A 25003-nucleotide genomic window follows, 5' to 3' on the forward strand; every position below is an offset into this window, starting at 1 on the left:
ACGGAAATCCCACTATTGAAAGAAAGCAACTTTGGTGAAAGATTTTAAAGACAGTGGGCTACACTCCCATTGACTTTGACTGTATTAACGTAACTTTAAAAATCAGCCTTTTTGACAAACAATAAGAGTTTCTAGGACACAAAGAGTACACATAGTTCACTTATTTTTCGCCTGTCAGTTTAGCAATGCGTTTTTTGGGAACTGCCCATTGGTTCGACATCCCATTGTTCCAACTGTATTAAACTCATTGTTCCGAAGTCCGTTCCGAAATCATCATGATGCCCTGTGGTTAAGGTCTGGTTAGGTTTAGGCACAAATACCACTTGGTTAGGGTCAGGAAAAGATCATGGTGTGGGTTAAAATGAAAAAGAAAGTGACAAACACATAAGCCGTGAGCCTGCTCCGCCTCAAGCCGGTCGCGGCGCACCATATGCCCGCCGCAAGCTGTTCAGCACCGCCAACAGTCAGACTAATGGGATGTCGAACCAATGACATGGACCCCGTTTTTTGGGGCAGCATCTTAATATCAAGAGACTTAAACAAATCCTTGCATTTCTCCAGGTTTGGTTTCAACTAATAATTTACTTTAAGGCGTGCTTTATAATTTCATATAAATATCAACCTTCAGAACCTTGTCTACAACAGTCACCATCACAGTCAAGGCCTTTATTCCACAGACACCAATAAAGTTTTGATATGAAGTAATAAATGTGCAGATACAAGTAATGATTAACCTGCTTTATTCTTTGTTTACGGCACAAAAGCTCAACTTTATCTGTTAAACATTGACAATATGAGGAAGGTTTTCACTCCAAACAAATATATTTACATCCTGTAAAGTTCTCTGAGACTAAATGTGTTTTGTCATTTTGGGCTTTAAATAAAATTGACTTGGAAGTTGGATATGAAAAAACAGGATTAGTTTGTCAATTCAAAAAACTGTCCCATCAGATGACATCTTTTATAAGTGTAGGTTGTAAGATGTTTAATGATATAGAATAAACTTTTAATTTAACTCAGGTCTAACTAACAGACTGTGCTGTGGTAGTTAAATGTGAAACAGATCCCTCAGGGACTTTGTTTTATCTAAACTTCTCAGCTCTATTTTGAATTTATGATAGCAAAGGTCAAATAAACTTCAGGATCCAGAAACAATAATGATGTTGGTTTAGGCAAAGCTCCAGGTGGGTCAGCAGATACGGTTTGGACGTGACGGAGCAATTTAGATGCTGCAGTTGTGAAATGTTTAAAGGAACATGGGGCTGTGTTCTGATCAATGTAAAATGATGCAGCAACATTTCAGCAATGAAACTTTGACATGATTTAGAAAGAGTAGTGAAATGGAAACGACACTGTGGGTGAGCAGCAAAAACATGACTGACAAAAGAACATCTGCACATTGAAAGAATGGACGTATGAATGACTGAATGAATGAATGAGAACCAGTGTGTAATGACAGAATCATAGGGTCGTAGCACAGACTGACACCAGGGTGTTGTACAGTCGGGGTGTATCTGTGCCTCTGTTATGTCTTTATCAATGAGTCAACGTGAACACTGAGCGTCGGTCACAGTCACATGAATGAATGGGTTTGTTGACGCCTGTTGCCATCGAGGAACACGTCTGCCACGCTGGTGGAAGATGTACTCTGATTCTAAAAATGGAAGAACTGTCTGCTAAAGTATTTAAAGTAAAACTACTTAATATGCAGAATATCTTCTTTCAAAGTGTTATATTATGAAAGAATATGACATTATTCCAGTATTATTAACAAATACAGGCAAGAAAATTTTGATTTAATTTAATTTAATTCAGTTCAATTCAATTCATTTTTTTTTTTACTTTTTTGATTTCATTGATTTATATATAATTTATTTTCTTTTTTCCTTTTAGTATTTTTTTTTTTATTTTAAACTGTAGAAGGGTGATACAATACAAAAATCCACAATTAAGACAAACCTAATGGTAAAAGTAAGAACAAACACAAACACATGAAAATAAAATTTCAGCAGTGGCTGTAATTACAACCAGTAGAATTTACAAAATGTTGTCTTTTACATAATATATATATTATTTATTTTCTATGTATTTTATATGTTATATTTATTTATATATAGATGTATTTACTACTGGTTAGATAGTACTATAGTACTGCATCATATCAGCATTTTTTCAAATGTAAAAAATAACAAGTAACTATGACTGTGTTACAGTTTATTACTGTTTTCGCACTTTCGCACTTAAACATGGATTTTTTTTTATCTATCTTTAAACCTGATTTATTTGCAGCATTTTCTATCTATATCTGATAAATGTTTTCAAGCTTAATAGTTTTGTTTATGTATTTTATTTGTGGTTATTATGTAAAACAGTTTAAATGCCAGACCCCAGTTTATGGAATGCCATTTAAGTCAATATTAAATAAATAAGTAATTGAATAAAAACATACATAAATAAATAAAGATGGTTATAAAATAAATCCTGAAGTAAATAAATGTGGAATTATCAAATAAAAAATCCCCTTTAGTAGCCTTTAAATAAAAAGTAGCCTTTAAATAAAAAGTCCTTAAGAAATAAAATAAAATAAAATAAAATAAAATAAAATAAAATAAAAGACTAAAATAAAATAAAAATAAAATAGACTAAAATAAAATGAAATAAAATATAATAAAATGAAATAAAATAAAATTAAATAAAATATAATAAAATGAAATAAAATAAAATGAAGTAAAAATGTATTTATTAATTTATTAAACCATACTGGCTCATTTATATATTTATACATACATTTATTTATATTTTTATTGCCTAGATTCTTCGGAATTTATTGTTCAGCCATGTACATGTTTTCATAGGCATATTTATTTATTTAATATTAAATGTTAGTCCATACTGGTTGCTCTTAAACCTGTTGAACAAACTGACGTCATCAGGCCACAAACACAGTTAAACATCATATATTTCTAGAGTAGCTGCAGAAGAGTCTCCAGAAACCTCCAGATGTTGCAGCTGTCAGGGTGTCGGGGGCAGGGAGAGCAGCTCGCTGGTATAAAGCGAGTCAGGATCCAACTTTCCAGCTCTGCTCCTGTCACCGTGCGGCTCACTGCGGTTGGCGATGAGACCATTTTAGGCGTGGAACTGTGTCCTTTTTGCTGCCATTAGCATTGTGTGAGTGTGCCGGTCCTGAGAGACAAAGACGGATTGTAAATCAGGGGAGGTTGGAAAGTCCATCTCATTGTGACTGGTGTTTGTGTGTCTGCTCTTTCTCAATAGTCATGCGTGTGTGTGTGTGTGTGAGGGATTCCTTCTCCTCTGTGTAAATGAGCCTCTTTGACTTTACGAGTGTCCGTTAACCTTTTCATCTGACACTTAACTAGTGTTCATTTGGGGTGTTGTGGAGAGACACTCATCTGATTGGTCGGTTAAGACGGATAAAACACCACTCGTAATTTTCCCAGGTTGAAACGTTCTTGTTTTTGTCCCCATTTTATCCTGAATTTGAATGCTCCGTTCTTATATGCACTGCAGAGGGTCATGATGTTACTGTGCATTCAGCTCTGGGGCGTCTGTTGTGGATGTGTCAGAGCTTTATATCAAAGCCTGTGTCACTGTCAACAGGTCTTCATTCTGTAAAATCACAGCATCGTTTAATCTTGAATTTTGGGTTGTAGATAAGCATACATTTTGTAAAACATTATTTTTAGGTCTTATTAAATTCATTTTTTCATGCTTCCGTGTGGGTGATAGCAGTGGCCGAAAGCATGATGTATTTGGATTGTCCGTCTGTCCGTCCACCCCATCCTTGGGAACACTGTATCTCAAGAACTCCTCAAGGGAATTTCTCTAAATTTGGCACAATGAACTGATAAGATCTTCTGTGCTGCCTGGGGGACAATGTGTGTGAAGCATCCATGTTTTCACAGACATGGATGTGAACTGTTACCATACGTGCACACCAAGAGCTGCAAAAGCTGCAAACCAAAATATTTTTGGCAGCTCAAGTCGCTCATGATGTCATACACTTGAACATTCGATTGTGCTTGTCAATTTAAAGGAGCTGCAAAGCAGGTTACTGGCTGGAGCACAGCGCCTTTGCTGGCTGCCCAGCCCCAAAAGCTAGGCTACATGAGTAAAGAAATTTGGTCAATGATAACAGAACAGACTACGTTAATTTGTCATTGTGTAGACACAGATCACCCAAGAAATGGTTAATTTATACTTATGGTACAGCAAAGCCCCCTCCCCTTCTCTGTCAGATTACTCTCACGTCATCAGTGCAATCTCGTTGATTATGTCTGGAAAATGTGTGACGGTAAATTAATTTAATGAAAATAAAATTATACTTTAATGTCAGATTGTAATACTGTTAAAAATATAAATACATACAGTTGTTTCGAAAACTTGGGGGCAATTTTGGCCCCCGGAACATGGCTTTTGGGGGCATTTTTGGATAAATTGCGGGCCAAATGGCCTGTGGCCCTTGCTAATTTCTGACACTGGACTCGGTGTCCAGCTACAGCAGTGATTAGCTTCTCTCTCATTTTGAAGTAGGAACGAATGTGCAGTAGGAACTACAGTTTCTGAGGATGTTCTCTGGGTTCCACACAAGTGATGGACATCTACTTGTCGACTGGTGGCTGGTCATTTGCAGCTGAAATGCGTCATTGCTAATTTGCATAAAGTTCACGACTGCCCAACTTTCATCTGATGTTCTGGTTGCCAGAACGCGGACGCTTTGCAGCTCTTGCAGCTCTTGGTGTGCACGTACAGTAAGAAAACTTGACTGGTGTGTGGAGGCGTACAGCCATGGGGCAGTAATTCTAGTTTTTAATTTATATGACTTTATATAATGTTGCTTATGAATTCCTCTCTGGGGATTGGTAAAGTCTAATTGTTATAATTATAACAATAGCATTTATTTGGTGATTATATTCTGTATTATTAATTTAAATCTGGAAAGTAGAAAGTGACTAAAGTTGTCAAATAAACGTGAAGTAAAATTACAGTGTTTCCTTTATAATTGTTGTGGAGTAGAGGTTTGCTATAAAATAGCATAAGATGGAAATACTCAAGTGAAGCACACTTACCTCAAAACTGTAAAGTACTTGAGTAAATGTACTTAGTTACTATCCACCGCTGCTTAGGCATTTCGGACCAAACAATTCTGGGAGGAACCGCCCACAGGGAGCTATCTCGAGAGCTACATTCCTTCATGCACTTTTTTTTCTGTTTGGTGAAACACCTTTGGTTGTATTTCCACTGTCGCATGTGCTTGATAAAGACTGGACTTCACTGTCAATCCACTTGTCCGTGTTTTTCGTTTGTCGCCTACTGCCTTAGCAAAAGGGATCCATCAATATGGTTTTAAGCTATGTTCAATATCTTTAAATATGATCATGATAAGTATGAATTGATTTTTCATAGAGCTGCATTCTGGTGAGAAGTCTCGGTAACACTTTACTTGAATGTATCTACATAAGGGTGACATGACACTGTCATAACTATGACATGACACTCATGAACATGTCATAAACATTATGTACATGTCATAAACGTTTATGACTGCTGTCATTAAGTGTCATTTGGTTTTTGTAATGACAAGTTGACATTGTTTGGGTTGTCTTGATTATGACAACTTGACATTAATCAAAGTGACATTACCAGAAGTTGTCTTTGTCATGAAGAATTGACATTAAATTTGTTTGGGATGACCTTATAGTGACAACTTGACATAAACCAGGATGTCATTACCAGAAGATGTCTTTGTCATGACAAGTTGACATTGCTTGGGTTGTCTTGATTATGACAACTTGACATTAATCAAAGTGACATTACCAGAAGTTGTCTTTGTCATGACAAGTTGACATTAAATTTGTTTGGGATGTCCTTATAATGACAACTTGACATTAACCAGGATGACATTACCAGAAGTTGTCTTTGTCATGACAAGTTGACATTGTTTGGGTTGTCTTGATTATGACAACATGACATTAATTAAAGTGACATTACCAGAAGTTGTCTTTATGTTATGACAAAGACAACTTCTGGTAATGTCACTTTAATTAATGTCAAGTTGTCATAATCAAGACAACCCAAACAATGTCATTAATTAAAAAACAACTTGACATTAATTAAAGTGACATTACCAGAAGTTGTCTTTGTCATAACATAAAGACAACTTCTGGTAATGTCACTTTAATTAATGTCATGTTGTCATAATCAAGACAACCCAAACAATGTCAACTTGTCATTACAAAAACTGAATGACACTTAATGACAGCAGTCATAAACGTTTATAACATGTACATAATGTTCATGACAGGTTCATGACCGTGTCATGTCACAGTTATGACAGTGTCATGTCACCCTTACGTAGATACCTTCAAGTAGAGTGTTACCGAAGTCTCTGTAGCAGCATTTTACATGAAGTAGGCCGCTCACTGTTTAACTTGCTCCTAAAACCTGACACCATCTTGGCCTTGACAATTCGATCACCATTTGGTGTGCAAAGTCATGTAGAGGGACAGATTGGACCCTTTGGTGGGCCGGTTCTGGCCCCCAGGCCGTATGTTTGACACCCCTGGTTTAGAAGCTGTGATACTTGCTAAAGGGGGCGCTACTGAGCACTGACCATACAGGGTGCTGAAAGTTTTGCTTCAGGCCCTTCTCAGTTTATGATATTTTGAAACTGTAAAAGATGAAATTTAAAAAGTAATCTTGCTTAGAATATTGAAGAAATGAGCCTTTTGGAGATCAGTTCATCTTCTTCTTGCTTAAATATTCACAGTAACTTAAATTTTGACCAGGAATGCCCAAACTTTGACCCTACTGAACATCACTCAGGTGTCCTCATAAGCATGGAGAGTGCCTGATCTGAAATAGGAGCCAAAAAAGTCCCTCAAATCAGCGTTCTGAGATTGTTCCTAGTTCTTGCGGAGCAGGTACAACAAACATGGGCGTTCTCAGACCAATGACAAAGTTCCTCCAGTCTAAAAAAAACCCTAATGATTGTGACATTCTTCCTTACCGAAGCCCTGATTGCTTCATCAGTGAAATTCTCACAGTTAATGTGGTTGTCATGGCGAAATCATGCCATTATGGTTGTTTCCATGGGGATTCATCTATTGCCATGGCACCTCAGACTCATTTCCTCCTGGCTGGTCTCTATCAAGATCATATCCAAAGATATCATTAATATGCACCGAGTGTCTCTGATCATTACACAGGTTACTGTTTGATACAGGCAAATATTTAGACGTCCAAGTCTGAACTGTCTGAAGTTTAGTGTAGAGCTACTGTTTCCTGTGAGAGGAGAGGAGGAGATAAGTGGAGGGACGTGAAGGAAATGAACAGCAGATCACAGGAAAGATACTTGATGTGAGAAAAGGAAAACATTTTTTTTTCTTGGCATCGTTTACATGAAACGCAGATCTTATCAGGTGGATTTGGTGGAACTGACATTCCTCAATGCCAGGAAACCAGAGAAAGACACACAAATCTTTCTGATATTGTTGCTTTCATTTGTGTGTCATATAAACTGCAAATCTGACCCCAGAGCTGCCACAGTGTTTGTATTTTCCCACTCTTTATGTTGTTTATTGTGTGATTAACTTGCGCTTTGTCTATTGTTTTTGCCGAGGATTTCACAATCTACATGCACAACTCGACAAGTTCACACCTGTGCTGCGGGGTTTCAGAAACGGGATGTACGGGATGATCACATACTGAAGTCAGAGCAGGCCTTCATGCTGCAGAGAAAGTGTGCACACCATGAATCTGATCACAGTGACAAACACACTCATCACTGGGATGTAAAGAACATCACAGAATGGTGATTTACAGTAAAAGAAAGACTACAAGTCTTCTTCTGTGGTGTCGCAGCCAGCAGCTCATTAGCTCACATCAGCATCTATGTCACTGCAAAGTTTTCTCCCTCAGAAACACTCACGCACAAATCACAGCCCTCAGCGAAGAACCACACCTCACACACACCAACACACACACACATGTACAAACAACCCTCTGGTGCTCACGCAAACACTGAGTATGTGTCTGCAGATCAGTGGTGTGTCAGACACTTTCAGCACAAATAAAATAAGTGTCAGAATCCATCACAGCAACATAAACTCAGATTTGGAAACTCCACCTCTGCCTTTATCCTCTATCAGAGTTTGCCTTTGCTCGCAGTGATACTGAAGTGTTTGGTGTTGATAACACCCTCGCAGACAAGCAGACACAAGTCCAATCACGCTCTGTAAAGTGTTTTGGTCCTGTCACACAAAACCTCCCAAAGCTAATAAGATGATTGACTTATTATAATTAGGGGCTACTGACATAATAAACTTGTGGATTTGTAGCACATGTCAGACGAGCATGGATCAAAGTGAAGGTGTGCTGTGAGTTTCTTGGCACATTTTAAAGTCCCACCCCACATAAAAAGTTGTCTGTTTAACCATTTATCTGCTGAAGGAGGAAAGTTTCTCACCTTAAATCTGAGTTCAACACGTGTATGAACAGGATTATATAACATTACAACCAGTTTGTTGTGTTGTAGTCACTGTAATTAAATTATCAGTCAGTCCCTCCAGGATTTCACAGGCTATTTTTGGGATTGTTGCAGCTCAAAACGCCTGATTTCACAGCTGCTTTGTAGAAAAACAGCAGTGCATGATGCTGTGTTTTTAGTACGATTCATTAAGAATCAAATCAGCTGTCGTCATCTTGGTTATTTGGAGCCAAAGTGATCATATTTAGACAAGAGGGTGAAGCAGTGGAGGAGCGAGTAGGGCTGGGCAATATGGCTCTAAAATAATATCACAATATTTCAAGGTACTTTTCAGTAATGATATTCTTGATGATATGATAAATTAGTAAAAAAAAAAAAGTTTTCTATTGATTTAAAAAAACAAAACAGTTTTGCAACAAAATAAGTGATATAGTTTTACAGTTTACCTTCAAATATTCAGTTAAAACTAAACAAAAATGATCTCTCATTTCTTTAGTTTGTGAACACCAACAGTAACTCAGAGTGAGATTCAGATTCTGTCACAATATTAGTAGTTCAACTAAATAAAATCTACCACAAATTACACATTTAAACAGCTCCCAAATACAAAAAATGTCCCGTGGGATCTATATATATATATATAAATCAACAGGTGATTTCCTTCTTTTACTAAAATCCTAAATGACTGAATTTTTTCCCACCTGGACCTTTATGCTCTGCCATTTCTCCTCTAATCATCACGCTGTAACCTGTGACAGGCTGTTATGATACCACAACTATCACACATTCACATGTATGGAGTTTTTTTGTTGAGCTGTCGAGGTTTATGACAAAACCACTTGACGAGACCGACTCCAGTGTGCGCACAGCGAGAGAGGAGAGGGAGAGACGCTGTGCTGCTGCCACAGGAGCCGCAGAATGAGTTCCCTCTAATGTTGTGTTGTTCGTGAACGAGTCGTTCAAAAGAACGAATCTGTTGAGTGAACGTACTGAACTGAATCGTTCATTTCTCAGTTCAGTTGAGCTCAGCAGCGAGCGTGCAGGCCGGGAGTGGAACTGCCAATTTGGTCCATGTGAACGATGAATTACTCACAAGTCCCGAGGCAGCCAGGGTGCAGGGAGGGACTGCCTACCCCGTGATGAATCACTCGGTGAACGAATCACTCAGTGAACGATGAAACCCTGATCCCTTAGTGATTCAAATCATTTCTTCTCAGCGATACACTTTCATAGGGACCGTTTTCTCCAAGCTAACGGCTAATGTAGCCAGGAGTCAAGCCACATGAACACAATCACACACCTCCCCATTGTTTTAACAGACTCAGTTTCCAGAAAAACAAACTAGGCTGGCCAGTAATGAGACTCACCAGTGCAGGGCAGACGCAGCAGCAGCTCAGCCGTGAATCAGTTCAGTGAGTCAGACTACGCAGTACACAGTCAGGGCTCCTCCTGCCAAGCACTGAATGATTCGGTGAACGAATCTTTTGAACGAATCTTTTAAATGAACTGATTCTAGTGATTCAGTAACATCTAAAGAACTGCTTTGCCCATCAGTAGTTCCCTCTGAGCGGTAAGTCACTAAAAGAGTCTGAGAAGTCTGGGGCTGTAATAATTTCACTTTCAGCTGTGTCTGTTGTTGCCATGGGTAACAGCATGACGTCAATATGTCAACAAGTCGAAGAGTATCACAATATGAATTTTTCATATCTTCTTAAAAAATATACCGGTATTAAAGTTAATGAGATGATATGGCACACCCCTAGGAGCAAGGGGTGGATCTGACTGAGAATCAGAGGACACGATTCGCACACAGCCTGTCACTCAAAGTGGCCTCAGCCTCAATTACACATAACTATAAGCCTTAGTGAAACATAAACAGGTGAGTTATATAAAAACGTGAGCTATAGAGACTCAAACTGTTTTTGTACCAGGCTGTAAATGTGTATTTCTGCTGTAAAGTTGGGGGTCATGGGGATTGCCGGCTTCTGGAGCCTCAAGTGGCCATTAGAGGAACTTGTTTTGTTTTTGGCACTGTGTTGGCCTCAGTTTTCAGTCTCGGAGGTTGCCGCTTGGTCAAAGCACGGCTGGATGGAGTGTCTTTTTTTGTCTTAAAACATGTCTCGATTTGATCTTGAAGCAAATTTGCAAAAAAAAAAAATAGTTATGGTAATGACATCACATGTTTCATCTGTCCACTGTGTGGTTGTTTTTGGGGCTTTCTGGTGGAGTAGTAGCCTGGAAATCCAGACCCAAATCTAGAAAGATTTAGGGTCTGGCTATGAGTAATGCAAATGGCCCAACTCGAGGGGCGGCACCAAGCATGCATTTGAAAATATCACTGCACGCAATTGGATAACACTACGACCAATCAGAACAATACACGGGGTGACGTATCCAGAGCTTAGCTACCAGCGGAGCTAACTGGTAGATTAGACTCTTGCCGTATCCGGTCGGCAAAACAGCAAAAACGTCCTTCTTGCAAAGGAAAGACTCGAGCGCCGTCTTCTGTTCCTCTTTTAGAGAAAAAGCCAAGTCTAACTCGTTCATTGTAGCGGCCAAAGCCGTTTCAAACAACTGGTGTTCATCCGTAGCCATCTTGCAATGTTTACTGACTGATTCCAGTGCTGTCGTCATCTGTTTAGCTCGCCTCTGGCCCGCCTATATCAGATACACCGATGTGATTGGTGCAGCTCGGCTCCAACAGCATGGGTAATGAGCATCATTACTGATTGGCAGAGTGACTTGCTGAGCAAATTCAAATTGTGTTCTCGCAAGAACTCTGGATTTCCAGGGTAGTGGAGTGGAGGTGTAAGATGACAATTTGAGGCAGGTCCAAAATTCACTGTATCTTTGTCAGTGTCCACCTTTCGCCAAGTTCATAGCTTTTGTGTTTGCCAGTAAACTGTTAATTTAAGGTTTACTGAACAACAGAGCAAATTATCTGCACAGGAGGATAATGAGATGCCATTTAAGGCTTTGAAAAAGCTTGAGTTATCTTTATCTTTTTGGTCAAACTATGTTTATAAAGTCAGTTTTCTCCTTAAAGTTTCACCTCACTGGTCAGTTTTTATTAGGAAATCTTAAGTGAAATTATAGCTGCTGCGCAGCGATGGGTCGGGTCCGGGCATTTTTAGGCAATTCTGAGCAACAAGCAGAAGAATTGGAAGACATTTAGGAATTTAGCAACACAATCTATCTTTTTCATCAGCTGAGGCTTGAACTCACAACCTCTGAGACTAGGGATCAGTTTCTATCTCACTGAGCTAATTAGTCAGTGACAATTCATGTGTAGCTTCACTTGACTAAGCCAGACGTGCAGGTTTAGCAGCCGTCCATGCATGGAAAAGCAGATTTCAAACCACTGTAAAAAAAATTTGGTTATCGAAACAAAAATCTGAAAATACACATATTGCATCTAGTCAGCATGGAGATGTTGGTAATTTGTTTGTAACAATGATTGATTTGCTCCATAAGTGAAAAACTGATGTTTAAAATTGCCATTTTTACATTGACTCCAATTGTTCACATTAGAACAAAATTCAAAATGCTGTCAAAAATTCAGTTTTTGAGATAAAATTCTGAAATTTGCCACACATCATCTACCATGACTCTAGAATTTTGTCATTATTTTTCATGAACATTGACGATTTATTTAGCAAGAATTTGCATGTATATGTTTACAGTACCGTTTACAGTCAAACATTTTGATGGCTCAATTTTTGATAAATCAAAAATCTGACAAATGTAGTTTTTGTCTGACAGTCTGAAGATGCTCTGTAGCAAGTTTGGTGTCAATTGAGCAAAAATTGTGGGAGGAGATAGGTTTAAGAAGTTTTACAGTTTTTGAAAAAAAAACAGAGTGATGAACTTCATATTTTTAATAGGTTTAAATGTACAAAAGTTTCTTCAGTATTGGGGCTACAGTTTGATGAAAGTTGTGAAGTTGTAGCACGTATGGTTGATTTGTTATGAATTTTTGAACTTTAGACGCTTGCTGTAGCGCCACCATCAGGACTATTGGCTTGAGTTTACAGCTGCGGATATCTGGCATGAGACTGGACCTTTGTGCAAAGTTTGGTGAGTTTTCACCCATGGGAAGTATGATTTCCTCGGAAGAAGAAAGAAGAAGAATACCTGGGATTACAATAGTGACCCTAATCAAAGTGGAATAATCACTGATTTTCTGACCCTCCACTTTCTAACTGTATGTCTTCTCAGCATGTGAGTTAGAGCCACTCACTGTGTTTACATCTGACAGCACACTAACCAGTCATCTGTGAGAAGCTCCTGCGGTCAAAGTTCACACCCACTCTGACAGAAACCAACCGAGCGCATGAGAACATTACTGTTTTGTCTGCCGCGTGTGACGGCCGTCGCCGCAGTGAGGAATGTAACATACAAATCTCACAGTGTAAACATGCAGCTAAATATAGAGTGTCGTCTTTACTGTCTCCTCTGTGATCCCTCCCATCTGTCTCCTCTCACTCTGTGAAGGAAAATTATCTCCTCCGTCTCTGTCTGTCCCGTATCTCAACATTTCCATAACCATTTAAATACTCGTGCTGTATGTCTCACTACTGAGCTGATTGTTCTGGTCCCATTAGGAACCCACAGTGCTCACCAGCCTCTATCTCCTGTAACCAACACTTCTCTGTGACCTATTATAATTTATGGTTATGGAGTTATAAAGCCAGTCCCTTCTCCAGTCGACCTTTAATGGCTGACTGAGAGAGAATATTAGCTATAAAAGTATTGTGTTACCTCTGGGTGTGTGTGTGTGTGTGTGTGTGTGTGCGCGCGAGAGAGGCTGTCGTATTGAATTCAGGCTGAGAGGTGAGGAGACTCATCAGAGAGACAGGGCTGGAAACAGAAAGGGTAGAGACAGTACAGTGTCTGTGGATGAGCTGAAACTGAAACACTACAAGGGAGATATTCAGCCAAATTATACCCTGTTTTATGATACTGTGTTATTATTGCATAATGTATTAAAAACCACCTTCAAAGAGACCATGACATAACTCTTTAACATGAGTTTAAGTCCTGTGAAAGCAGGATTTTAGAGCAGTGGTTCCCAACTGGTTCCTCAAATGTTGAGGCGGAGGGTACTGTCTGTAGCTCTGGTTGAGGGTGAGAGGCTGTCAGCAGATACACAGAGATCTGTGTGGGTACATGAGACCCTAAAAAAGAGGGCGGGTCATGGGGAGTACCTCCAGTTGGTCCAGGAGCTTCTCCTCCATGATGGCTGTTTCCAGACATATTTTAGGATGACTCAGGGGCAGTTTGACAACCTGTTGTCTATTATCAGGCTCTATGGGTATCCAGCAACCACTACCACGAGTTTCTCCTCCATTGTTGACCAACTGTAAACTTGTTGTCATGACCACTACAGAAGGCCCGCGTCTCAAATCATCCGATTGGACAATGGGAAAAAAGTTTTCTCTCTGGCAAAAATGCGAGGCGCCTAGAGCGAGCAAAAACCTTCAGTCTCATTAAAAACAATTACAAAAAGCCGCCTCCAGCTGCTAAAACACTTTCTGTGTGATCGGGGCCTCAAAGAGACAGGCGCTAAACCGAGCGTCACTGGCAGAGGGTGATTACAGGTGTTCCAGCCGACACACTGTGAGGAAAATAAAGTGTTTTTGACTATCAAAGCATGTAAACATGTTTTAGTAGAAACCCAAAATACAAGTATGAACCTGAAAATGAGCACAACAGATCCCCTTTTAAAGTCTCCGGGTGTGTCACTGCATATGTTAAAGGTTGTGTACAGCTTTTTGTGTGAGGTGTGTGAAAGTGCCTCAGGTCACTTGAGTCAGCACTACAGGCTCAAAGCTACTTGAGTTATTACTAGGGATGCACCAAATATTCGGTAACCGAATATATTCGGCCGAATTTTGCCAAAAAACACACATTCGGTATTCAGTGGAATAAGTGAAAAGCAAGGCCGAATAACAGCAGCCTGTTTCGATAACGCAATCAAACAGCGTGCCGTGACGGGCGGAGTAAAATGTCGGCAGTGTGGCGATCCGTCTGTCACCGCACTCGCATTTGCGACTAAAAATAGTTTTGAGCAGCAAAATAGGCTTAAATCATTCAGCACGCTTTCAACCAGCGAAAGGCGAATCCCACCGATTGTGGGTTGAACGGGGGTCACAGACAGACAGTAATGTATTCCTGTCAAATACGGCGGCCATCCGCTTACCGGCGATGGGAAGTCGGTTCCAATAATATCCTCTTCTTGGCATGTGGACTGCCCAGAAGTACCTGAACAGCTGAGCCAGCCGAACACAGGTATGTGACGTGTCAGAGGAGAAACGAGCCGTTCACAGCCCACAGACCTCACCGCACTTTAGGGACTGTTCGTTACTTATGAAGGGACTTGTCAGAGGAGGAGGGTGGCTGGTTGATTCTTATTTATTTATTTATTTATTTTATTTTGACCCCTCCCATGTTAATCACTTATTGATGCTGTTTTTGAAGTATGAATAAGTCAATAAGTAATTAATTCCAATGAAATATCATTGATGTATTATAGAAAAGTGATTTATCTTTTTATAAATGACAAAAGGCACATCTGCCTCATTTTTGCTGTGGTATCGTGATACTACTCAGAACCATGATATTTTCATTGGTATTGTACAGTGGGATCCAATTTTGGTACCGTGACAACACTAATCTGGAGGGGGTTCATCTGCAAAAACTAATGAAAAACTAAACAACAATATTTGGTATTCGGTATTCGGTATTCAACCAAGCGTTTAATATTATTCGGCTTCGGCCACAAATTTTCATTTCGGTGCATCCCTAGTTATTACTAACATCACACACACAAATGAACAATGATATGTCTGCAGGTGAGAGTCAGGGGGCCCTGACCAGCCCAAATGCTGGAGTGGCAGGTTAAATTTGAACATTCATCAGTCATTTGACCAGTGGACAAAACAAGGTAAATTTGCTCCGTGGTTCGTTGAATTGTGGGTAATGATGGCCCCAGAGGTCTCATTTATAAAGCCAAAAAGCATAATGGGTCCTCTATATTACGATACAGCTTTTGTTTGATATCAAGTGTCAGCAAATAATGTTGTTGCACATTTCTTATCCATCATTAGTGCAGTTAGCTTGTTTACTGTATTGACATGAACGTCACTGTCACTGAACGTCCCGCTGAACGCTGTTCAAACTCTCAAACTGATTTTTTTTAAAAAAAGTACAAATACCCAAATATTGGTATGGAACAGCCAAATCTGATCTGACTGAAATAATTCTGAGTCGGGTACAGCCCTACCTAAAGTACTCTCATTCATAAAACAATGCGTAGGATCCATACCGAACATTTACGTACGGACAAAAGCCAAAAATGGTATGTGCCAAGAAAATATTCGACAGTTTCTGCAGTCAGGCTTCCACCTCACCATCTGTGCCACCAAAATGTTCGGAAGCATGGGTCAAAGTTTCCATCAAGTCTGTTTTTATAGATCATAACTTTTACGTGGGAAGGAGCATACGCCTCTTTCAGGCCACTTTTTGTGCGTACGCAATGTTTATAAATGAGACCAAAGGTTTTGAAAAAGAAGAAGAATGCCTGGACTAAAAAGATCCAATACTGATACTTTAATTACCTTGTTATAGAAGTGCAATGCCAAATTGGAGAACTAAAAAATTCAGTATACAGACTGGGAAACACTTAATTTTTTAGCCTTTATCAGATAGGACAGTCGAGGCGTAGTAGGAGGGAAAGAGAGGGGATGACATGCAGCAAAGCTCCACAGGCTGGAATCGAGCCTGCGGCTGCCTCGGCGCTGACATTGCCTTCATGTGTGGGATGTCTACTCTACCTACTAAGCCACCATGTGCCACTATGTGCTGTTGATTTACACTTTGGTCCCACAAAAAATACACAAAAGACATGGAGATGCTCATACTTGGAAAAAAATAAAAATAGAAATAGAAATAAAAGTAATGAAATAATACCAAAAAACGAATAATAAAAATCAATAGTAATGATAACAAATAAGGGAAATGGTGCAGCTCCCTTAAGATAATTTTTTAGATTAAATATCAAGTTTTATTTATTTATTATTGTCAAGTTTTATTCCTCATCACAGTCCATCTTCTTATACAAAAATGTTAAAGTATTTTAATTTAATGTATATTACCTGTAAGAACAGTACACTGTGACAGTCAGGATATTAAACATATTGTACTCAGTTAATATCTATCATGTGATTTAGTCAGAACATCCATTTTATCAGGGCTTTTACAGGTTTTTAGGACGTTACAGATGGTTGTTGTTGTCGTAGCGAGCCTCGGCCACCAGGTGTCAGGTGGGACTCTTCATTTCAAACAGGAAGTGTCACAGTAAAACTTGAGATGCTCGTCTCTCTCCATGAACAGTGACTCTAAGAACACATAAAGACACAACGGACATCGACTCCACTCAGCCTGCAGGTGAAATAAACAACATTACCCTGGGTTATCTTTGCATACACACCTTTTATACTGCAGCTTATTGCAGCTCAGTGTGTGCAAGACAGACAGATACACTGTCTTACTCTGTGTGTGTGTGTGTGTGTGTGTGTGTGTGTGTGTGTGTGTGTGTGTGTGCGTGGCATTGCAATGATTGTGTGTGTCCTTCTCCATAACAGTAATGAACAGTCCTGGATACAACCCTTGAATCCCTGCGCTTCTCTCAATGGATGATACAGTTATAATTGTACTGGGCAAACTGGCTCACACTGGCATAATCCACTCACAACACACACACACACACACACACACACACACACACACACACACACACAGAGCAATAATCCACATTGATCTGCCACCAGGGGTTTTCCTCTCTTTGTTCATTATTGATAAGGACGAGGCAGAGGGAGGTGTGATCGGGGGGCTGTTGAAGCATTTTATCCTGCTCGGCCGACGGGAATCCATCACTTCTTCTTTCTCTTCTTATGTTACTCCAACTAATCATCCTGTATTCTTGTGTCACTGCCTTCCTTGCTTTAGAAACAGTAAAATGAAGAGATGTGTGTGACTGACAGGTTTCTTCACACAGACTGAGAGGTGATGCAGTGATTCATCAGGAACATTTAAATCAACTCATCCCCCTTTTATGCCTCAACGTCTCTCTGACTGTGATTGGATTAGAGGCTGAATTAAAAATGAATGGCCAGACATTTTGATAAAAATACCAACACAACCGCTAACCTTCGTCACAACTAAATGCCTAAACCCAACACTTAAGGGCCTTCTACACAACTGTAGCTACAGCTATAAAGAAGAAGAAGAAGAAGAAGAAGAAGAAGAAGAAGATATACTTTAATAACCACCGAAGGGAAATTAGATTTTTTCACTCTGTCATAACACACAGGACAAACAGGACCTACACATGCATTAAATAGAGAGATGTCAGAGCAAGGGGGCTGCCTTGGACAGAAACTCTATTAGGAGCTGCGCCTTGTCAAAATAAATCAAATCTATATGACTGGACCATGTGGGAATTTAATTTGAAAGGACAGACACAGGAAGTGTCCCTGTCAGGTTAATTTCCAGAGCTGGTACCTGCGGTTATTCCACAGGCTAGTTAATAACATGTCACATATCACCTTGGGTTCGTCCTTCACCTTCTCAAAATGATCCCACACTTTGGATTTCCTGCCCGACATGTTATTAACTAGCCTGTGTTTTTTTTTTGTTTTTTTTTTTCTGCGACCAATGAAATTTGCTGACTAATGACCTTTCTGGTTGACTAACATTTAGGGTGACCATATTTTGATTTCCAAAGAAGAGGACACTCGGCCGGTCACTACATTAGCCTACTTAAATGATACTTGCAGTTTACTCAGAGATGCCTTATCATGTTAATATATTTAAAATTTATATGTATGGATAGAAAATTCAGTTATATTACAAAATAATATCTCTCACAGACAGAAATTCATTTTTGGTCAAAAATGTAGCTATAAATTGTATTCGGGCTCGGGTTGGATTCAGTCAGCTTTCAGTGAAAATGTAGTATAAAAATAAATAAAATCCTATTGTCTGTCCTGTTTATTGCTTGGGCACTGTTATTTACGTGACAACACCTGAACATAACACACAGAGACACACATTGGCTGTTTGTTTCTACCTCTCCCCTCGCTGGAAGTCTCGGACCTCCAGCCGCCCGCCTCCGCCTTGATTAAACGCTGAAAATAAAATAAAAGAGGGAGACAGGTTTTTCCTATTTTATCATATTTTGTTTTATTTCTCCCTCTCCTCTCGCTAGAAGCGTCGGACCTCCCGCCTCCCGCTCCCGTCTCAAACACGGAGGTCTCCCTCTCCGCAGCTGAGCATCCACAGCACACGCCCGGCCTGTTAAATAGCCTGTAACCACTGTGTGACACAAACTCAGTTGGTCATTAAATAATGTCGGGCTCGGTTCGGGTTCAGACAGAAATATGCGGCCCGTGCCGCACATTAACACACACACACACACACACACACACACACACAAACAGACGGAAAATCGGACATTATCATCAGTTTATAAAACCCCCCGGACGTGACGTGAAAAGTGGACATGTCCGAGCAAAAGAGGACGTTTGGTCAGCCTACTAACGTTTGGTCGACTATCAGGGGGCAGCCTTAATATTTACTATGAGAGGGGGGAAAAATTGATACGGCATAGTATTGCAATATTTTTGTGTGTCAATATCATATCGTCACACTGTGCCAAAAAACGTTTTTTTAATTCTATCAATTATTAACATTACAAATACAAATTAAACTTTAGGTAGCCTACTTTATCTTATCAGGTAAAACAGATGTTGAGAAAGTTTTCTTTCAGGGACATAATTTAGAGTCGGAAAAAAATGTAATATATCGCAATATTTTTTATTGCAATACTTAGCATATCGCAACACGTTTAAAGTTGCATTATTATTGTTTCATGATAATATCGTATTGTGGAGCCTCTGGAGATTCCCACCCCTAATATTTATTCTAGTACTTCATGTCAGTGCAATTTTTTGGTAGTTTACTTAACTATTTCCATTTTATACGACGATACACATTTTGGAAGCCAATATTGTGCTTTTTACGTCACTACAATTATTTGACAGCTTCGGTTACTTTCCATATTCAGATTATTAATAGGGGTATAAAGGCCATTGCACACCAAGCTCATATTTTTTGTCTGAAAAAATATACGACTTCACGTCACGTTAATCATGTTTACACACTGACTTTTCTGAATTTTCTGCATTTTTTCACATGCATCCAAAGTCTAGAGAGTGGTCCAACAAAGACACAGTGTGTAAAATGCCGTGGCGGGATAAAACAAGACAGAGGTACGGGACACATAGCATCGTTTCATAAGTGACCGTTTAACAGGTCAGATGCTAATATTCAGATGGATGTGTAGAGAAAGAGGGAGGACAGCTTCGCCCCTTCAGGTAGCCACAGCTGCCTGACAACAGCCGGGGAGTTACACCAGTGGAGAGAAGAAGGGGAGCAAATTTGTCTTTTCATTTTGTGTCTCATCGCATATTTCTGCCCCCAGTGGACCTCGGTGTGCACGGTTTCCATGTGTAGTGATTTTTATTGGATGGCAGATTCAAAAAACACACTCGAAAACTATGGAGTTGGTGCGCAAAAGGTATTAAATCACAGGTTTTATCACGATATGATATTATATCGATTCTTTGTACAAGGATGCGATATTTGCTGATATCATAAAGTCTGACATGATATGATTTTGTTTTGATTTAATTCAGGGGTCCTCATTGTCTTCTTTGCTGCTTATCATTATCTGCCTGGTGCTAGGCTGTTAGCACTGTTTGAATGTTTAGGAAGGAGGTCTGCTTCGACGCAAAATGGTGACAGAGACGTGCCGTGGGAATTTCAAACTAAAGGCGTATGTTAAAGATGATTGCCAATGTTTTCAATTTGCATCGATGATATTAAAACATTGATCATTGAATCGATATATTGTTACACTCCTTATTATTAATGCAAAATATGAATAAACTATATTATATATATATATTTATTTATTAAATATATAATATAATAAATAAATAATCATGTATTATTATAGATTAAGCTACTCGGAAGAAGATACAAATGTAAGAATTTGCCCCACCTTTACCAGCTGAATGTGATGCTTCCACATTAATACATCAGTAAATACAGTTTCGTAATATTTAATTCTGAAACAGGCAGTTCTACATATAAAGTACTTTTACTTTTGGTACTTTGATTTTGATGCTGCTACTTGTGTACTTTTACTTAAAGGAACAGTGTGTAAGATTTATGGGAATTTAGTGGCATCTAGTGGTGAGGACTGCAGATTGCAACCAGCTGAAACTTCTCCTGGTTACAATTCATTTAGTGTTCATTGTTCAGGGGGTTCTTAGCGGGAAATGATTTATCCACAGAGGTCTCTTCCTCTCAAAAACAACAAACACATTGATTAAAACCAGTAAAAACACAGAATAAAACAGTTGTACGTAACAATTCAGAGTTTCTCTAATGCTGTTGGACATGTTGGAGATGGGTAATGGCCCAGCACCTGCTAATGTGTGCTCACCTTTTTTCTCTGATAACTTAAGATCCTGACATGCAGAACGTTTTTAGCGTGAGCTAAATTTTCCGCAGAGGTCTCTTCCTCTCAAAAACAAATAGACCTGGTGATTTAAACTGGTAAAAAAAAAAACCTTAATAAAGCAGTTTCATGTGAAAAAAAATCAGTGTTTTTCTGATGCTGAGTTACTGGGCTGATGTGAAAATGGAAAAACGCATATGCGCTATTTAGAGCCCGTGTTTGGTTTGTCTGCTGAAGGCTACTGTAGAAACATGGCACTGCAACATGGCGATCTCCGTGGACAAGGACCCGCTCTCTATGTAGACATTAACAGTTCATTCCAGGGGAACGAAAACACAAAGATTTGTAATTTCAGCTGATTACACACTAACAAAAACATACTTATTATATTATATTTCATTTTTGCCAATATATCCCTCTATATCCTTCACATGGGACTTTTAATTAAGCTTTTAAATGACTTTTACTCATAACAGAGCATTTGTACACTGTAATATTTTAACTTTTACTTGAGTAAAAGATCTGAGTACTTCTCCCCAAACCTAATTCTGACCTGAACCCTCCATAGCTCTTTGAAGTGTCCGATCCAAAGTGCCCTTGCTTTCCAAAAAAAACTCAGATTGATCCTGAGACAGAGGTCGATGTAGAAGCGCATTTTCTGTCTGTTTGAACTTGCTGAAGAAACACACCATCTCCTCTCTCCTCACGCAAACACGCACAGACACACAAACAACTGCCGATATCAATTGCTATTAATACTGGAGCCCCCGTAGCTTGTTGCTGCTCTGCTCTCACTTGTGGAGTGTGTGGGAGGAAACCACAGCCACGGACAGGTACAAGTGAAGTGTGCGAGTTAGATCAGATCATAGAGACAGAGAGAGGGAGCATGTGTGTGTGTCTCCATCGCCTCAGCCGGGCAGCCGTGTTGGCTTCCTCTCGCGGACAAAATGTGTGTGTGTGTGTGTGTGTGAAAGTGGGTGTGAGCAGCTGAGCGAGTTGGTCGCTGTGCACGTTGAGAGTGGCCGCCACTCCACTCTTCCCCGCTCATCCATGCTGGATTAAATAAAAAGAAAACCCCTCTTTCTTTTTTGGACTCATACACACCAGCTGTTTGGGACACACACACTGTCACAGCTGCTGACATGAGCGAGGAGGTTAAAGACAAGGCTACGGGGAAGTCTGCTCATCGCAAGAAGAAAGGAAAGAAGGTAAAAGAATGACTTGTAAACAACATGGTGTGGCTGCTGGCAACATAATTCAGTCTCAGGGATTCAGACAGGAAGTGAGGGCTGTGGTTTATTTTATTTTAACAGGAAAGTTAAAGAATATTTGTCACATATATGTCTGATTTGATATCAGAGGATTGTTATTGAGGTGTTAATTTAAAATGTGCTGCTTTTGGAAGTTGTGTTTTTGTGGATTTTGTGGATGGAGGCAGCTCTTTTGTTGTCAGGCGATTTGATGACGGAGCACTACCATGGTGTAGCAGCTTTGTCATTCAGCCATTCAATAAAAAAGGGCATTTTATTCATTCTAAACATCATACTTTTATCATAATCATTGTGTACAGGACACATAGAGAAGAGGTTTTTAATGTGATGATGTTGCTGGGATACTTCCATACATCTGAATTCATTTGGCATGAACTATATTTTTATATTCAGAAATTTTATGTAGAAATTTCAAATATTTACACTTGTTTTTGTTCCTGTTAAATTGAATACGAAGCCTTTTTTCTTGCAGCAAAAAGTGTGATTGCTGGCATTAAGCACCTGTTGTTAATATATGCTCAGTGAGAGCCGAGGAGATGAGGCGCAGACAGAAAATAAAAGGATAAGAGAGGTGGAAAAGACCTGTAGAAGATGAGAGAATAAGGAAAAATGGGTGAGGTGAAGTACAAACGTAGGACAGGAGGTGAAAGAGGGGAGGTCACAGTCAAAGACAAGACAACAGACAGATTTTCTCTTACATCTACTTTAAAATCATGGCAACAACAAAATGGAAAATTTTGCTTTTTACCAGCAGCCGTGATTAATCCACAGCAACATCTTGCAGCATTACAACATGAATGAGCCAATATGGAATTAATTTGTCATGATGATAATGCAAAAATGCCTCCTCAGCGCCCGTTCAGTGATTAAAATGGGTTTTCCTGTTCTTGGCAAAGGCATCAGGATTTATAGTTCTACATTAGCTGGACGTCTGGCTGAGTGGGGGGATTTGAATGTGTGTCACGCCTTTGTTTATGCCACCAAAATATTCCTAACGAGAGAGAATCTGGAAAAGTCATCATTGTTCGGGAATATTCACTGGACTTATTAGGTGATAGGACTCTTTAGGATGAGATGTGTGGTCTCAAATAAAGGATTACATGATGAAAATGCAACATTTGGTTTAATGAGTAGACATTTTTTGATACTGTTACTGATATCTGACATTTGGCACTGATGCTAAAACAACAGGCCTCCTCTTTCGATATCTTGAGAAATATAAACATGTTTTATACAGAATCCTGTCCTTCATTTCACATTTAATTAATTAATTAATTTTTAAGAGTTGCCTAAACACAAGCAGCCTCTTAAGAACCAAGAAACAAAACGGTCTAAAGGCAACAGTTGGCCGGCAAGCTAACTGCTAGCACGCTTGCCAGCCAGGAACATGCTAACGTTAGCTTGTCACAATAGATCCTTGAGATTCTTTTTATTTTGTCTATATTGGGCTATTTTCTGCTCATTGGCATTTTGCTGTTAGGATCATACACCACTTCATTCAGTAAAGAGTTCCTTTATTCCTTTAAAGAGTTTTTTTTTTTTTTTTTTAAAGGTTACCTTAGCTAGCAGGCGTGCTAATGGATGGTTAGCATTAGCTCAGCAGCTTAGCTTGGTCTTTCGGTGCCTTCAAAGGGAACTTGTTAGCTTGTGGTTGGAAAGCCATGTACATGATATGCTTTGAATGTAAGTGGTTGGAGTTATTTTAGAGTTTATTTCTCAAAGAAAAAGCTATCTGAGCTAACAGGCTTGCTAATGAATGATTAGCTTTAGCTCGGCAGCTTAGCTTGATCTTTTGCTGCCCTCAAAGGGAACTTGTGAGCTTGTGGTTGGGAAGCCATGTACACGACAGGCTTGGAGTTCAAGTGGTTAAGTTGTGAGAAGGCCGCTGCTAGGCAATGGCAAAGTGGACACTAATATCGGCACCTAGAAGCTACCGAGGCTAACAACTAGCAAGCGGGTCACGTAATACAGGAAATGCAAAAGCATAATGACAGAGAGAAAGGATGAGGGACGGAATATCAGCATTTTCCCTTGATATATTATAATATTTGGAAGAACAACTAAAACAACTAAAATTACATTACGATCCACCAACCATCAGCGACCCAGTAGGTAACATACGTTCACACAGTTCTTTCAAAAGGTTTATTTGTGCCATGGATGTCAAACAATTGTCTTTAAACCATGTCTGTTTTGTGGCCTAGTTGATACTCCAACAGATGAGGTTAAATAAAAGTTGATGGTTCAACATAGCTGACAAGCTACATTAGCTTCCTTAATTTTTTTGACTCTGTCTCTCTGGTTACTCAAAGATCAGCACCATAGACTTATGTAAAGATGGACAATGCGTCTCTGCTCAGCCCCACTGTACAGACGTGAAGCTAAAATATCGTAGATACAGCCGCTGCCGTCTTGCTCTGGTGACATAATTCAGAGCCAAAGTCTGTGCAGTGGTGATCTGCGTGGTTAGGGATGCACGATAATATCAGCACATCATTGGCTGCTCTTTCCTATGACAGTTGTTTAGTGGCGCATGAAGCCATAAAAGCACTAGGCTAATTCTGTGGTATGAAATTACCTGGATTTTCCACATTGTGTGCCGCCAGCGCCAGTGCACTCTAGACTTATGGTGGCTGA

The sequence above is a fragment of the Epinephelus fuscoguttatus genome, linkage group LG20, assembly GCF_011397635.1.
Source record: "Epinephelus fuscoguttatus linkage group LG20, E.fuscoguttatus.final_Chr_v1".
NCBI classification, from domain to species: domain Eukaryota; kingdom Metazoa; phylum Chordata; class Actinopteri; order Perciformes; family Serranidae; genus Epinephelus; species Epinephelus fuscoguttatus.